The sequence below is a fragment of the Primulina tabacum genome, chromosome 10 (assembly GCF_025594145.1).
Source record: "Primulina tabacum isolate GXHZ01 chromosome 10, ASM2559414v2, whole genome shotgun sequence".
Lineage (NCBI taxonomy): Eukaryota > Viridiplantae > Streptophyta > Magnoliopsida > Lamiales > Gesneriaceae > Primulina > Primulina tabacum.
The window spans coordinates 29,455,129-29,468,338 of record NC_134559.1 but is presented as its reverse complement, the minus strand read 5'-3'; the positions used below and the strand labels follow the sequence as shown (position 1 = coordinate 29,468,338).

At 43.4% G+C, this 13,210-nt stretch overlaps 14 non-coding genes and 3 pseudogenes across 14 annotated transcripts; all 17 read left to right on the top strand.

Annotated features, from left to right (window-relative positions):
• The first annotated feature begins 601 nt into the window (after positions 1-601).
• Positions 602-720, top strand: LOC142515101 (5S ribosomal RNA). The gene has a single exon (XR_012810962.1). It is a non-coding gene; the product is annotated as a 5S ribosomal RNA (ribosomal RNA).
• Positions 721-1,403: 683 nt separating this feature from the next.
• Positions 1,404-1,522, top strand: LOC142509698 (5S ribosomal RNA). Its single transcript, XR_012807859.1, has one exon. It is a non-coding gene; the product is annotated as a 5S ribosomal RNA (ribosomal RNA).
• Positions 1,523-2,206: 684 nt separating this feature from the next.
• On the top strand, positions 2,207-2,325 carry LOC142508214 (5S ribosomal RNA). The gene has a single exon (XR_012806439.1). It is a non-coding gene; the product is annotated as a 5S ribosomal RNA (ribosomal RNA).
• A 680-nt stretch (positions 2,326-3,005) lies between these two features.
• Positions 3,006-3,124, top strand: LOC142511942 (5S ribosomal RNA; annotated as a pseudogene).
• A 683-nt stretch (positions 3,125-3,807) lies between these two features.
• On the top strand, positions 3,808-3,925 carry LOC142512393 (5S ribosomal RNA; annotated as a pseudogene).
• A 125-nt stretch (positions 3,926-4,050) lies between these two features.
• LOC142506355 (5S ribosomal RNA) lies at positions 4,051-4,169 on the top strand. The gene has a single exon (XR_012804649.1). It is a non-coding gene; the product is annotated as a 5S ribosomal RNA (ribosomal RNA).
• A 677-nt stretch (positions 4,170-4,846) lies between these two features.
• Positions 4,847-4,965, top strand: LOC142506354 (5S ribosomal RNA). The gene has a single exon (XR_012804648.1). It is a non-coding gene; the product is annotated as a 5S ribosomal RNA (ribosomal RNA).
• Positions 4,966-5,648: 683 nt separating this feature from the next.
• On the top strand, positions 5,649-5,767 carry LOC142509276 (5S ribosomal RNA). Its single transcript, XR_012807459.1, has one exon. It is a non-coding gene; the product is annotated as a 5S ribosomal RNA (ribosomal RNA).
• Positions 5,768-6,445: 678 nt separating this feature from the next.
• On the top strand, positions 6,446-6,564 carry LOC142507826 (5S ribosomal RNA). Its single transcript, XR_012806069.1, has one exon. It is a non-coding gene; the product is annotated as a 5S ribosomal RNA (ribosomal RNA).
• A 683-nt stretch (positions 6,565-7,247) lies between these two features.
• On the top strand, positions 7,248-7,366 carry LOC142508120 (5S ribosomal RNA). The gene has a single exon (XR_012806349.1). It is a non-coding gene; the product is annotated as a 5S ribosomal RNA (ribosomal RNA).
• Positions 7,367-8,043: 677 nt separating this feature from the next.
• On the top strand, positions 8,044-8,162 carry LOC142507741 (5S ribosomal RNA). Its single transcript, XR_012805989.1, has one exon. It is a non-coding gene; the product is annotated as a 5S ribosomal RNA (ribosomal RNA).
• Positions 8,163-8,847: 685 nt separating this feature from the next.
• On the top strand, positions 8,848-8,966 carry LOC142515371 (5S ribosomal RNA). Its single transcript, XR_012811221.1, has one exon. It is a non-coding gene; the product is annotated as a 5S ribosomal RNA (ribosomal RNA).
• A 774-nt stretch (positions 8,967-9,740) lies between these two features.
• On the top strand, positions 9,741-9,859 carry LOC142508119 (5S ribosomal RNA). The gene has a single exon (XR_012806348.1). It is a non-coding gene; the product is annotated as a 5S ribosomal RNA (ribosomal RNA).
• Positions 9,860-10,537: 678 nt separating this feature from the next.
• LOC142508118 (5S ribosomal RNA) lies at positions 10,538-10,656 on the top strand. The gene has a single exon (XR_012806347.1). It is a non-coding gene; the product is annotated as a 5S ribosomal RNA (ribosomal RNA).
• Positions 10,657-11,340: 684 nt separating this feature from the next.
• LOC142509530 (5S ribosomal RNA) lies at positions 11,341-11,459 on the top strand. The gene has a single exon (XR_012807699.1). It is a non-coding gene; the product is annotated as a 5S ribosomal RNA (ribosomal RNA).
• Positions 11,460-12,140: 681 nt separating this feature from the next.
• LOC142511268 (5S ribosomal RNA) lies at positions 12,141-12,259 on the top strand (annotated as a pseudogene).
• Positions 12,260-12,943: 684 nt separating this feature from the next.
• LOC142514970 (5S ribosomal RNA) lies at positions 12,944-13,062 on the top strand. Its single transcript, XR_012810839.1, has one exon. It is a non-coding gene; the product is annotated as a 5S ribosomal RNA (ribosomal RNA).
• The last annotated feature ends 148 nt before the right edge of the window (positions 13,063-13,210 follow it).

Genomic DNA, 13,210 nt, shown 5'->3' with positions numbered 1-13,210 from the left:
ACATGTGAAATCAACGTAGCTCGGGCACTGCCGGATTTGGACAAAATTGTAGGCTAATTTGATTGTAAATAGGCAAACAAACGAGACACATTACTCCGTAACGAGGTTGTGAGATTTTAGCCGAATTCCTTCTCTAAGACCCTCGAATTTGCGATTTTCAGCTTCTGTTAAGCTTCCGTTTCCTTAAGAAATATGTTTAGGAAGTCCGAAATTCGATTCCGGTTCCATTTTATCGTATCACAGGCATAATAATAGCTTTGCAATCGCTATTTTCTTCTTCTTATTTTTTTTTTCTATTTTCTGGGAACATTTATCGATTTTTGTTGTCGTGAACCGGTTCTGTGCGGAAGGGTATGACGCAGATTACTCCGGTGACGATTAACTGATTAAAAACAATTATTTCAAACTTTTTAGCTATATTTTACGTAAACGGTCACGACACGAGGACTTCCCAGGGAGGTCACCCATCCTAGCTCTGCCATCGCGCCAGAACGTTTAACATCATGGTTCTGATTTGGTGAGAGCAGTGCCGCGTGTTGTCCATCGCCGCCCGCGCCACACTTACTCGAGGGATATAAGAATAAACATCCCAATCAATGTCGGGTGTGATCATACCAGCACTAATGCACCGGATACCATCTGAACTCCGAAGTTAAGCGTGCTTGGACGAGACCAGTACTAGGATGGGTGACCCCCTGGGAAGTCCTCGTGTTGCACCCCTTTTCGTGTTTTTCTATTTTTGATTACTTGTTGACAGACGATTTTCGGCTCAAATCATCTGAATCTCGATCGGGACCAGATAAGACATATGAAATCAACGTAGCTCGGGCACTGCCGGATTTGGACAAAATTGTAGGCTAATTTGATTGTAAACGGGCAAACGAACGAGACACATTACTCCGTAACGAGGTGGTGAGATTTTAGCCGAATTCCTTCTCTAAGACCCTCGAATTTGCGATTTTCAGCTTCTGTTAAGCTTCCGTTTCTCGGGAAATCCTCTTAGGAAGTTCAAAATTCGATTACGGTTCCATTTTATCGTATCCCAGGAATAATAATAGCTTTACATTCGCTATTTTCTTCTTCTTATTTTTTTTTCTATTTTCTGGCAACATTTAGCGATTTTTGTTGTCGTGAGCCGGTTCTGCGCTGAAGGGTATGACGCAGATTACTCCGGAGACGGTTAACTAATTAAAAACAATTATTTCGACTGTTTTAGCCATAATTTACGTAAACGGTCGCGACACGAGGACTTCCCGGGGAGGTCACCCATCCTAGCTCTGCGATCGCGCCAGAATGCTTAACTTAATGGTTCTGATTGGGCTAGAGCAGTGCCGCGTTTTGTCCATCGCCGCCCGCTCCACACGTACTCGAGGGCTATAATAATAAACATCCCACTCAATGTCGGGTGCGATCATACCAGCAATAATGTACCGTATCCCATCAGAACTCCGAAGTTAAGCGTGCTTGGGCGAAAGCAGTACTAGGATGGGTGAACCCCTAGGAAGTCCTCGTGTTGCACCCCTTTTCGTGTTTTTCTATTTTTGATTACTTGTTGACATACGATTTTCGGTTCAAATCATGTGAATCTCGATCGGGACCAGATAAAACATGTGAAATCAACGTAGCTCGGGCACTGCCGGATTTGGACAAAATTGTAGCCTAATTTTTTTGTAAACGGGCAAACGGACGAGACTCATTACTCCGCAATGAGCTGACTAGATTTTAGCCGAATTCCTTCTCTAAGATCCTCTAATTTGCGATTTTCCGCTTCTGTTAAGCTTCCGTTTCATCGAGAAATCCGCTTAGGAAGTCCGAAATTCGATTTCGGTTCCATTTTATCATATCCCAGGCATTATAGTAGCTTTACATTCGCTATTTTCTTCTTCTTATTTTTTTTTCTATTTTCTGGGAAAATTTAGCGATTTTTATTGTTGTGAGACGGTTCTGAGCGGAAGGGTATGACGCAGATTACTCCAGAGACGGTTAACTCATTAAAAACTATTATTTCGACAGTTTTAGCCAAAATTTACGTAAACGGTCGCGACACGAGGACTTCCCAGGGAGGTCAACCATCCTAGCACTGCCATCGCACCAGAACGCTTAACTTCATGGTTCTGATTGGGCGAAAGCAGCGCCGCGTGTTGTCCATCGCCGCCCGCTCCACACGTACTCGAGGGATATAAGAATAAACATCCCACTCAATTTCGGGTGCGATCATACCCGCAATAATGCACTAGATCCCATCAGAATTCCGAAGTTAAGCGTGCTTGGGCGAGAGCAGTACTAGTATGGGTGACCCCTTGGGAAGTCCTCGTGTTGCGCCCATTTTCGTTTTTTTTATTTTTGATTACTTGTTGACAGACGATTTTCGGCTCAAATCATCTGAATCTCGATCGGACCTGATAAGACATGTGAAATCAACGTAGCTCGGGCACTGTCGGATTTGGAAAAAATTGTAGCCTAATTTGATTGTAAACGGGCAAACGAACGAGACTCATTATTCCGCAATGAGCTGACGAGATTTTAGCCGAATTCCTTCTCTAAGACCGTCTAATTTGCGATTCCGCTTCTGTAAAGCTTCCGTTTCCACGAGAAATCCGCTTAGGAAGTTCAAAATTCGATTCCGGTTCCATTTTATCATATCCAAGGCATAATAATAGCTTTACATTCGCTATTTTCTTCTTCTTATTTTTTTTTCTATTTTCTTGGAACATTTAGCGATTTTTGTTGTCGTGAGCCGGTTCTGTGCAGAAGGGTATGATGCAGATTACTTCGTAAACGGTTAACTCATTAAAAACAATTATTTCGACTGTTTTATCTCTAATTTACCTAAACGGTCGCGACACGAGGACTTCCCGGGGAAGTCACCCATCCTAGCTCTGCCATCGCGCTAGAACGCATAATTTCATGGTTCTGATTGGGCGAAAGCAGTGCCGCGTGTTGTCCATCGCCGCCCGCTCCACACTTACTCCGGGGATATAATAATAAACATCCCACTTAATGTCGGATGCGATCATACCATCACTAATGCACCGGATCCCATCAGAACTCTTTATTTAAGCGTGCTTGGACGAGAGCAGTACTATGATGGATGACCCCCTGGGAAATCCTCGTGTTGCTCCCATTTTCGTGTTTTTTTATTTTTGTTTACTTGTTGACAGACGATTTTCAGCTCAAATCATCTGATTCTCGATCGGTACGAGATAAGACATGTGAAATCAACGTAGCTCGGGCACTGCCGGATTTGGACAAAATTGTAGGCTAATTTGATTGTAAACGGGCAAACGAACGAGACTCGTTACTCCGCAATGAGCTGGCGAGATTTTAGCAGAATTCATTCTCTAAGACCCTCTAATTTGCGATTTTCCGCTTTTGTTAAGCTTCCGTTTCCTCGAGAAATCCGCTTAGGAAGTTCGAAATTCGATTCATGTTCCATTTTATCGTATCTCAGGCATAATAATAGCTTTACATTCGCTATTTTCTTCTTCTTATTTTTTTTTTCTATTTTATGGAAACATTTAGCAATTTTTGTTGTCATGAGCCGGTTCTGTGCGGAAGGGTATGTTGCAGATTACTCCGGAGATGGTTAACTCATTAAAACAATTATTTCGACTGTTTTAGCCATAATTTCCGAAAACTGTCGCGACACGAGGACTTCTCAGGGAGGTCACCCATCCTAGCCCGCTCCTTCGCGCCAGAACGCTTAACTTCGTGGTTTTGATTGGGCGAGAGCAGTGCCTGTGTTCTCCATCACCGCCCGCTCCACACGTACTCGAGGGATGCAAGAAAAAACATTCCACTTATGTCGGATGCGATCATACCATCACTAATGCACCGGATCCCATCAGAACTCTAAAGTTAAGCGTGCTTGGACGAGAGCAGTACTAGGATGGGTGACCCCCAGGGAGGTCACCCATCCTAGCTCGGCCATCGCACCAGAACGCTTAACTTCATGGTTCTGATTGGGCGAAAGCAGCGCCGCGTGTTGTCCATCGCCGCCCGCTCCACACGTACTCGAGGGATATAAGAATAAACATCCCACTCAATGTCGGGTGTGATCATACCAACACTAATGCACCGGATACCATCTGAACTCCGAAGTTAAGCGTGCTTGGACGAGACCAGTACTAGGATGGGTGACCCCCTGGGAAGTCCTCGTGTTGCACCCTAAGTATTTCTATTTTTGATTGATTACTTGTTGACAGACGATTTTCGGCTCAAATCTTCTGAATCTCGATCGGGACCAGATAAGACATGTGAAATCAACGTAGCTCGGGCAATGCCGGATTTGGACAAAATTTTAGCCTAATTTGATTGTAAACGGGCCAAACGAATGAGACTCATTACTCCGCAATGAGCTGGCGGGATTTTAGCAAAATTTCTTCTCTAAGACACTCTAATTTGCGATTTTCCGCTTCTGTTAAGCTCCGTTTCCTCGAGAAATCCGTTTAGGAAGTCTGAAATTTGATTCCGGTTCCATTTTATCGTATCCCAAGCATAATAATAGCTTTACAATCGCTATTTTCTTCTTCTTTTTTTTCTATTTTCTGGGAACATTTAGCGATTTTTATTTTCGTGAGCCGATCTGTGCGGAAGGGTATGACGCAAATTACTACGGAGACGGTTACCTCATTAAAAAAAATATTTCGACTTTTTTAGCTATAATTTAAGTAAACGGTCGCGACACGAGAACTTCCCAGGGAGGTCACCCATCCTAGCTCTGCCATCGCGCCAGAACGTTTAACATCATGGTTTTGATTTGGTGAGAGCAGTGACGCGTGTTGTCTATCGGCGCCCGCGCCACACTTACTCGAGAGATATAAGAATAAACATCCCACTCAATGTCGGGTGTGATCATACCAACACTAATGCACCGGATACCATCTGAACTCCGAAGTTAAGCGTGCTTGGACGAGACCAGTACTAGGATGGGTGACCCCCTGGGAAGTCCTCGTGTTGCACCCTTTTTCGTGTTTTTCTATTTTTGATTACTTGTTGACAGACGATTTTCGGCTCAAATCATCTGAATCTCGATCGGGACCAGATAAGACATGTGAAATCAACGTAGCTCGGGCACTGCCAGATTTGGACAAAATTGTAGGCTAATTTGATTGTAAATGGGCAAACGAACGAGACACATTACTCCGTAACGAGGTTGTGAGATTTTAGCCGAATTCCTTCTCTAAGACCCTCTAATTTGCGATTTTCCGCTTCTGTTAAGCTTCCGTTTCTCGAGAAATCCTCTTAGGAAGTTCAAAATTCGATTACGGTTCCATTTTATCGTATCCCAGGAATAATAATAGCTTTACATTCGCTATTTTCTTCTTCTTATTTTTTTTTCTATTTTCTGGCAACATTTAGCGATTTTTGTTGTCGTGAGCCGGTTCTGCGCTGAAGGGTATGACGCAGATTACTCCGGAGACGGTTAACTAATTAAAAACAATTATTTCGACTGTTTTAGCCATAATTTACGTAAACGGTCGCGACACGAGGACTTCCCGGGGAGGTCACCCATCCTAGCTCTGCGATCGCGCCAGAATGCTTAACTTAATGGTTCTGATTGGGCTAGAGCGGTGCCGCGTTTTGTCCATCGCCGCCCGCTCCACACGTACTCGAGGGATATAAAAATAAACATCCCACTCAATGTCAGGTGCGATCATACCAGCAATAATGTACCGTATCCCATCAGAACTCCGAAGTTAAGCGTGCTTGGGCGAGAGCAGTACTAGGATGGGTGAACCCCTAGGAAGTCCTCGTGTTGCACCCCTTTTCGTGTTTTTCTATTTTTGATTACTTGTTGACATATGATTTTCGGTTCAAATCATCTGAATCTCGATCGGGACCAGATAAAACATGTGAAATCAACGTAGCTCGGGCAATGCCGGATTTGGACAAAATTTTAGCCTAATTTGATTGTAAACGGGCCAAACGAATGAGACTCATTACTCCGCAATGAGCTGGCGAGATTTTAGCAGAATTTCTTCTCTAAGACACTCTAATTTGCGATTTTCCGCTTCTGTTAAGCTCCGTTTCCTCGAGAAATCCGTTTAGGAAGTCTGAAATTTGATTCCGGTTCCATTTTATCGTATCTCAAGCATAATAATAGCTTTACATTCGCTATTTTCTTCTTCTTTTTTTTCTATTTTCTGAGAACATTTAGCGATTTTTATTTTTGTTAGCCGATCTGTGCGGAAGGGTATGACGCAAATTACTACGGAGACGGTTACCTCATTAAAAAAAATATTTCGACTTTTTTAGCTATAATTTAAGTAAACGGTCGCGACACGAGGACTTCCCAGGGAGGTCACCCATCCTAGCTCTACCATCGCGCCAGAACGTTTAACATCATGGTTCTGATTTGGTGAGAGCAGTGCCGCGTGTTGTCCATCGGCGCCCGCGCCACACTTACTCGAGGGATATAAGAATAAACATCCCACTCAATGTCGGGTGTGATCATACCAACACTAATGCACCGGATACCATCTGAACTCCGAAGTTAAGCGTGCTTGGACAAGACCAGTACTAGGATGGGTGACCCCCTGGGAAGTCCTCGTGTTGCACCCCTTTTCGTGTTTTTCTATTTTTGATTACTTGTTGACAGACGATTTTCGGCTCAAATCATCTGAATCTCGATCGGGACCAGATAAGACATGTGAAATCAACGTAGCTCGGGCACTGCCAGATTTGGACAAAATTGTAGGCTAATTTGATTGTAAATGGGCAAACGAACGAGACACATTACTCCGTAACGAGGTTGTGAGATTTTAGCCGAATTCCTTCTCTAAGACCCTCTAATTTGCGATTTTCCGCTTCTGTTAAGCTTCCGTTTCTCGAGAAATCCTCTTAGGAAGTTCAAAATTCGATTACGGTTCCATTTTATCGTATCCCAGGAATAATAATAGCTTTACATTCGCTATTTTCTTCTTCTTATTTTTTTTTCTATTTTCTGGCAACATTTAGCGATTTTTGTTGTCGTGAGCCGGTTCTGCGCTGAAGGGTATGACGCAGATTACTCCGGAGACGGTTAACTAATTAAAAACAATTATTTCGACTGTTTTAGCCATAATTTACGTAAACGGTCGCGACACGAGGACTTCCCGGGGAGGTCACCCATCCTAGCTCTGCGATCGCGCCAGAATGCTTAACTTAATGGTTCTGATTGGGCTAGAGCAGTGCCGCGTTTTGTCCATCGCCGCCCGCTCCACACGTACTCGAGGGATATAAGAATAAACATCCCACTCAATGTCGGGTGCGATCATACCAGCAATAATGTACCGTATCCCATCAGAACTCCGAAGTTAAGCGTGCTTGGGCGAGAGCAGTACTAGGATGGGTGAACCCCTAGGAAGTCCTCGTGTTGCACCCCTTTTCGTGTTTTTCTATTTTTGATTACTTGTTGACATACGATTTTCGGTTCAAATCATCTGAATCTCGATCGGGACCAGATAAAACATGTGAAATCAACGTAGCTCGGGCAATGCCGGATTTGGACAAAATTTTAGCCTAATTTGATTGTAAACGGGCCAAACGAATGAGACTCATTACTCCGCAATGAGCTGGCGAGATTTTAGCAGAATTTCTTCTTTAAGACCCTCTAATTTGCGATTTTCCGCTTCTGTTAAGCTCCGTTTCCTCGAGAAATCCGTTTAGGAAGTCTGAAATTTGATTCCGGTTCCATTTTATCGTATCCCAAGCATAATAATAGCTTTACATTCGCTATTTTTCTCTTCTTTTTTTCTATTTTCTGGGAACATTTAACGATTTTTATTTTCGTGAGCCGATCTGTGCGGAAGGGTATGACGCAAATTACTACGGAGACGGTTACCTCATTAAAAAAAATATTTCGACTTTTTTAGGTATAATTTAAGTAAACGGTCGCGACACGAGGACTTCCCAGGGAGGTCACCCATCCTAGCTCTGCCATCGCTCCAGAACGTTTAACATCATGGTTCTTATTTGGTGAGAGCAGTGCCGCGTGTTGTCCATCGCCTCCCGCGCCACACTTACTCGAGGGATATAAGAATAAACATCCCACTCAATGTCGGGTGTGATCATACCAACACTAATGCACCGGATACCATCTGAACTCCGAAGTTAAGCGTGCTTGGACGAGACCAGTACTAGGATGGGTGACCCCCTGGGAAGTCCTCGTGTTGCGTCCCTTTTCGTGTTTTTCTATTTTTGATTACTTGTTGACAGACGATTTTCGGCTCAAATCATCCGAATCTCGATCGGGACCAGATAAGACATGTGAAATCAACGTAGCTCGGGCACTGCCGGATTTGGACAAAATTGTAGGCTAATTTGATTGTAAATGGGCAAACGAACGAGACACATTACTCCGTAACGAGGTTGTGAGATTTTAACCGAATTCCTTCTCTAAGACCCTCGAATTTGCAATTTTCTGCTTCTGTTAAGCTTCCGTTTCCTTGAGAAATATGTTTAGGAAGTCCGAAATTCGATTCCGGTTCCATTTTATCGTATCACAGGCATAATAATAGCTTTGCAATCGCTATTTTCTTCTTCTTATTTTTTTTTTCTATTTTCTGGGAACATTTATCGATTTTTGTTGTCGTGAACCGGTTCTGTGCGGAAGGGTATGACGCAGATTACTCCGGAGACGATTAACTGATTAAAAACAATTATTTCAAACTTTTTAGCTATAATTTACGTAAACGGTCGCGACACGAGGACTTCCCAGGGAGGTCACCCATCCTAGCTCTGCCATCGCGCCAGAACGTTTAACATCATGGTTTTGATTTGGTGAGAGCAGTGCCGCGTGTTGTCCATCGCCGTCCGCGCCACACTTACTCGAGGGATATAAGAATAAACATCCCACTCAATGTCGGGTGTGATCATACCAGCACTAATGCACCGGATACCATCTGAACTCCGAAGTTAAGCGTGCTTGGACGAGACCAGTACTAGGATGGGTGACCCCCTGGGAAGTCCTCGTGTTGCACCCTTTTTCGTGTTTTTCTATTTTTGATTACTTGTTGACAGACGATTTTCGGCTCAAATCATCTGAACCCCCTGGGAAGTCCTCGTGTTGCACCCTTTTTCGTGTTTTTCTATTTTTGATTACTTGTTGACAGACGATTTTCGGCTCAAATCATCTGAATCTCGATCGGGACCAGATAAGACATGTGAAATCAACGTAGCTCGGGCACTGCCGGATTTGGACAAAATTTTAGGCTAATTTGATTGTAAACGGGCAAACGAACGAGACACATTACTCCGTAACGAGGTGGTGAGATTTTAGCCGAATTCCTTCTCTAAGACCCTCGAATTTGCGATTTTCAGCTTCTGTTAAGCTTCCGTTTCTCGGGAAATCCTCTTAGGAAGTTCAAAATTCGATTACGGTTCCATTTTATCGTATTCAGGAATAATAATAGCTTTACATTCGCTATTTTCTTCTTCTTATTTTTTTTTCTATTTTCTGGCAACATTTAGCGATTTTTGTTGTCGTGAGCCGGTTCTGCGCTGAAAGGTATGACGCAGATTACTCCGGAGACGGTTAAATAATTTAAAACAATTATTTCGACTGTTTTAGCCATAATTTACGTAAACGGTCGCGACACGAGGACTTCCCGGGGAGGTCACCCATCCTAGCTCTGCGATCGCGCCAGAATGCTTAACTTAATGGTTCTTATTGGGCTAGATCAGTGCCGCGTTTTGTCCATCGCCGCCCGCTCCACACGTACTCGAGGGATATAAGAATAAACATCCCACTCAATGTCGGGTGCGATCATACCAGCAATAATGTACCGTATCCCATCAGAACTCCGAAGTTAAGCGTGCTTGGGCGAGAGCAGTACTAGGATGGGTGAACCCCTAGGAAGTCCTCGTGTTGCACCCCTTTTCGTGTTTTTCTATTTTTGATTACTTGTTGACATATGATTTTCGGTTCAAATCATCTGAATCTCGATCGGGACCAGATAAAACATGTGAAATCAACGTAGCTCGGGCAATGCCGGATTTGGACAAAATTTTAGCCTAATTTGATTGTAAACGGGCCAAACGAATGAGACTCATTACTCCGCAATGAGCTGGCGAGATTTTAGCAGAATTTCTTCTCTAAGACACTCTAATTTGCGATTTTCCGCTTCTGTTAAGCTCCGTTTCCTCGAGAAATCCGTTTAGGAAGTCTGAAATTTGATTCCGGTTCCATTTTATCGTATCCCAAGCATAATAATAGCTTTACATTCGCTATTTTCTTCTTCTTTTTTTTCTATTTTCTGGGAACATTTAGCGATTTTTATTTTCGTGAGCCGATCTGTGCGGAAGGGTATGACGCAAATTACTACGGAGACGGTTACCTCATTAAAAAAAATATTCTGACTTTTTTAGCTATAATTTAAGTAAACGGTCGCGACACGAGGACTTCCCAGGGAGGTCACCCATCCTAGCTCTGCCATCGCGCCAGAACGTTTAACATCATGGTTCTGATTTGGTGAGAGCAGTGCCGCGTGTTGTCCATCGGCGCCCGCGCCACACTTACTCGAGGGATATAAGAATAAACATCCCACTCAATGTCGGGTGCGATCATACCAGCAATAATGTACCGTATCCCATCAGAACTCCGAAGTTAAGCGTGCTTGGGCGAGAGCAGTACTAGGATGGGTGAACCCCTAGGAAGTCCTCGTGTTGCACCCCTTTTCGTGTTTTTCTATTTTTTATTACTTGTTGACATATGATTTTCGGTTCAAATCATCTGAATCTCGATCGGGACCAGATAAAACATGTGAAATCAACGTAGCTCGGGCAATGCCGGATTTGGACAAAATTTTAGCCTAATTTGATTGTAAACGGGCCAAACGAATGAGACTCATTACTCCGCAATGAGCTGGCGAGATTTTAGCAGAATTTCTTCTCTAAGACACTCTAATTTGCGATTTTCCGCTTCTGTTAAGCTTCCGTTTCATCGAGAAATCCGCTTAGGAAGTCCGAAATTCGATTCCGGTTCCATTTTATCGTATCCCAGGCATTATAGTAGCTTTACATTCCCTATTTTTTCTTCTTATTTTTTTTTCTATTTTCTGGGAAAATTTAGCGATTTTTATTGTTGTGAGACGGTTCTGTGCGGAAGGGTATGACGCAGATTACTCCGGAGACGGTTAACTCATTAAAAACTATTATTTCGACAGTTTTAGCCAAAATTTACGTAAACGGTCGCGACACGAGGACTTCCCAGGGAGGTCAACCATCCTAGCACTGCCATCGCACCAGAACGCTTAACTTCATGGTTCTGATTGGGCGAAAGCAGCGCCGCGTGTTGTCCATCGCCGCCCGCTCCACACGTACTCGAGGGATATAAGAATAAACATCCCACTCAATTTCGGGTGCGATCATACCCGCAATAATGCACTAGATCCCATCAGAACTCCGAAGTTAAGCGTGCTTGGGCGAGAGCCATACTAGTATGGGTGACCTTCTGGGAAGTCCTCGTGTTGCGCCCATTTTCGTTTTTTTTATTTTTGATTACTTGTTGACAGACGATTTTCGGCTCAAATCATTTGAATCTCGATCAATACTTGATAAGACATGTGAAATCAACGTAGCTCGGGCACTGTCGGATTTGGAAAAAATTGTAGCCTAATTTGATTGTAAACGGGCAAACGAACGAGACTCATTATTCCGCAATGAGCTGACGAGATTTTAGCCGAATTCCATCTCTAAGACCGTCTAATTTGTGATTCCGCTTCTGTAAAGCTTTCGTTTCCACGAGAAATCCGCTTAGGAAGTTCAAAATTTGATTCCGGTTCCATTTTATCATATCCAAGGCATAATAATAGCTTTACATTCGCTATTTTCTTCTTCTTATTTTTTTTTCTATTTTCTTGGAACATTTAGCGATTTTTGTTGTCGTGAGCCGGTTCTGTGCAGAAGGGTATGATGCAGATTACTTCGTAAACGGTTAACTCTTTAAAAAAAATTATTGCGACTGTTTTATCTCTAATTTACCTAAACGGTCACGACAGGAGGACTTCCTGGGGAAGTCACCCATCCTAGCTCTGCCATCGCGCCAGAACGCTTAATTTCATGGTTCTGATTGGGCGAAAGCAGTGCCGCGTGTTGTCCATCGCCGCCCGCTCCACACTTACTCCGGGGATATAATAATAAACATCCCACTTAATGTCGGATGCGATCATACCATCACTAATGCACCGGATCCCATCAGAACTCTTTATTTAAGCGTGCTTGGACGAGAGCAGTACTAGGATGGGTGACCCCCTGGGAAATCCTCGTGTTGCTCCCATTTTCGTGTTTTTTTATTTTTGTTTACTTGTTGACAGACGATTTTCAGCTCAAATCATCTGATTCTCGATCGGTACGAGATAAGACATGTGAAATCAACGAAGCTCAGGCACTGCCGGATTTGGACAAAATTGTAGGCTAATTTGATTGTAAACGGGCAAACGAACGAGACTCGTTACTCCGCAATGAGCTGGTGAGATTTTAGCAGAATTCATTCTCTAAGACCCTCTAATTTGCGATTTTCCGCTTCTGTTAAGCTTCCGTTTCCTCGAGAAATCCGCTTAGGAAGTTCGAAATTCGATTCATGTTCCATTTTATCGTATCTCAGGCATAATAATAGCTTTACATTCGCTATTTTCTTCTTCTTATTTTTTTTTTCTATTTTATGGAAACATTTAGCAATTTTTGTTGTCATGAGCCGGTTCTGTGCGGAAGGGTATGACGCAGATTACTCCGGAGACGGTTAACTCGTTAAAACAATTATTTCGACTGCTTTAGCCATAATTTCCGTAAACGGTCGCGACACGAGGACTTCTCAGAGAGGTCACCCATCCTAACTCTGCCATCGCAACAGAACACTTAACTTCATGGTTCTGAATGGGCGAGAGCAGTCCCGTGTGTTGTCCATCGCCGCCCGCACCACACGTACTCGAGGAATATAAGTATAAACATCCCACTCAATGTCGGGTGCGATCATACCAGCACTAATGTACCGGATCCCATCAGAACTCCGAAGTTAAGCGTGCTTGGGCGAGACCAGTACTAGGAAGGGTGACCCCCTGGGAAGTCCTCATGTTGCACCCCTTTTTGTGTTTTTCTATTTTTGATTGATTACTTGTTGACAGACGATTTTCGGCTCAAATCTTCTGAATCTCGATCGGGACCAGATAAGACATGTGAAATCAACGTAGCTCGGGCAATGCCGGATTTGGACAAAATTTTAGCCTAATTT